Genomic DNA, 2,893 nt, shown 5'->3' on the forward strand with positions numbered 1-2,893 from the left:
GATCCCCTCACCGAGACAGGCAGCGAGGCCTCGCCGCCATCCCCTCAGTGAGGCGGGCCGGGGTCTCGCCGCTGATCCCCTCACCGGGATAGGCAGGGGGGTCTCGCCGCTGATCCCCTCAGCGAGGCGGGCCGGGGTCTCGCCGCTGTTCCCCTCAGTGAGGCGGGCCAGGGTCTCGCCTCTGATCCCCTCAGAGAGGCGGGCCGGGGTCTCGCCGCTGATCCCCTCACCGGGATAGGCAGGGGGGTCTCGCCGCTGATCCCCTCAGCGAGGGGGGCCGGGGTCTCGCCGCTCCTACGCGGGAGCCAAGGAAGGGAAAGGGCTCCGGCCCAGCCTCGTGCAGCGCTGGCCTTGTCCCTGCCCTCCCTTGAAGCAAACGAAGGCCGAGCAACGCGACCCTGTCTGCCTAAACAGCAGAACTCCATTAATTAATCAAGACCTGGTTTTAAAGGCCGGTCCCTCCTCACGGCTGGCACAAGGAGTTGCTCAGCATTTCCTAATTTCATGTACGTCTACCAGAACTGTTCTGGAAAACTACATATAAACAGTACATAAGACACATGTGGTTGCCCTTTGCCTGTGTTTTATTGGTTCAGAGCGCAAGTGTGAGGGTTACAAAGTCATTGCAGTTTGGGTGAGGAAGCTCAGAAGAAGCATTCAGCAGCATTAAGACAGGGATGGGAGTCGTTCAGCCTTGTTGAAGAAATTCTGCCCTTCATCTACAATACAGACCAGAGCTAGTTAGTTCCTATGTTGCCTGGAGGGGAAAAAAAAGAAAAAAGAAAAAAAAAAAAGAAAAAGTAAGTAAAAGTAGCAATACAGATTTGCAAACAACATAAAAATAAATTAAACATTCACCTTTTCTTAAAAAAAAAAGTTAGATAATTTGCACTTCACTTGCAGTGAGTTGGGTAAGTGGAGTCTGCCCTTTTCCACTGCATACAGAAATAAGTCTGTGGGTGAGGCAGCATGGAAAGAGAGGATGCAGCAGAGAAGGGCGTCAGCCCTGGGCCCTGGCACTGTCCCAAAGGAAGTGTCTCAGGAGCATTGTCCCCTCAAAGGTATTAAACCACGGCAGAAAGGTCAGTGAGCACAATGGCAGCATTTCCCTGAGAAACCAAAACCTGTGTGGAAGCCAGTGCAGGGATGTGAGGCCAGTGCCAGCAGCAGGCCCTGGGACACAGAGCTGTGTGTGTCACCCATGCCTCTGGACGGGTGGCAGAGGCAGGAAAGGTCCCAGCTGCAGCGAGGCACCTCAGCCACCTACTCAGGGAAGTTATTTAAGATTAATTAGGGTGAAATTCTCGAGACTTAGTGGATGTTCACAGGTTCTTGGTCACTCTGGAGGCAGTACAGTGTATTCAGTAGCCCAGTTTAAGTTATACACACTTTCCATAATTCATTAAACCTGTTCATTCCTCAGATGGGGAAAATGCTCATATCCTGCTCATAACTTACAACTTTATTTCACAAATTGAACTAACAATAAGTACCAGCTGTGTGCTCAGAACTCATGCAGCTTTCCTTCACACCAGCAGCTTCTTGCTGATGTGCTTTGCCACAGCCAGTAAAAAATTTTTGAAGTGATTACAACACATACAAGAGCACAACTTTTCAGTATGTTTGGCATTCCATGCCATGCCCTTTCTTTAAATCTCCAGATGGTGAGATAAAAGCTTCATTTATGTATCTCATCTCTTGAAGATCAGAATATTTCTAAAGAAAAATGATTATGAAATCTTATTATATTGATTACTTTGGTATAGTTCAAGAACTCTTAAGAGACACTGGTCAACCAAGTTGGAAAAAGAATAATTTATGAAAAAGGCAATTTACCACATTAGAAAAAGTGGATCCATTCTACATATGAACCAAAAACTAGCCTCTGATCTACAAGTGGGCAGTATTTGTATCATAATTGCTAGTCTGCAACCAAAAATAGATCTAGACAGAAGCCGTAATAAATCACCATTTTTATGTAGTGTAGCTATGTCTGCTATTTCCTTTTAACAAATGCAGAATGCAAATGTACTTAAAATGTCACTGACCACTGTGAGGACTTAAGGACTGCTGAGCATCTAAAACCCAATTCAGATCTAGGGGATATGTGAGATAATGCTTAAACACACAGAAAACACACTTTGGAAGCTATCTGTCACCCCTTAGTTTCCCACTTACTTCTTAGCATGTCTCAACTATTAACTTGCCTTTGCCTTGGGTAGATAAAAACCTTTCTTTCCTTGGGTTTGCTCATTTCTGTACCACTTGTAAGCTACTGCCAAATCACAATAATTTGGAAGGCAGAAACTATTGCTAATATAACAGCTAACAAGTATTTGCCAAATCCCTCAATTTGGGATTTGTTCCTCAGTTGAAGGACACTGGACAAACAATATTTGCTATATTGATGCAGTATTTGTGCTCCAGGTTATTTCAGAGTCATACCTTTCAAATAATGTTGATTTAAAACAATAACCAAAACAAAGAGAATGTTAACAGCTTTAGTCAGTAGATAATTATTAATGAAATTGGAAATTGTGTCTCATGTTACCTTTACAGGCATTGCTTAGAAGTCATTTTAAAAGGGCATTTCATGACACTAAATGTCTGGAAAAACTGTTTCCTAGGAAACTGAAGGTCATCGAACTAATATACTTAGATTTAAGCAATCACTACAGAAATAAAGGATTTTTCTAGATAGCTCTAGAGAACAGTGAAGTTTAGGAACAAGCAAAGACAGGCAAAAACCCTTATGGTTCATCACTAGTTAAACTAAGCTTTACAGATACAACCCAGCAGGACACCTTTCCACAACAAATGTATCAAAAGTAGAGTGGAAATGCCAACTATGTATAAAAACTACGTGGAATATTTCATACAAAATACTCCAAAA

The sequence above is a fragment of the Agelaius phoeniceus genome, chromosome 13 (assembly GCF_051311805.1).
Source record: "Agelaius phoeniceus isolate bAgePho1 chromosome 13, bAgePho1.hap1, whole genome shotgun sequence".
In the NCBI taxonomy this organism is placed as follows: Eukaryota; Metazoa; Chordata; class Aves; order Passeriformes; family Icteridae; genus Agelaius; species Agelaius phoeniceus.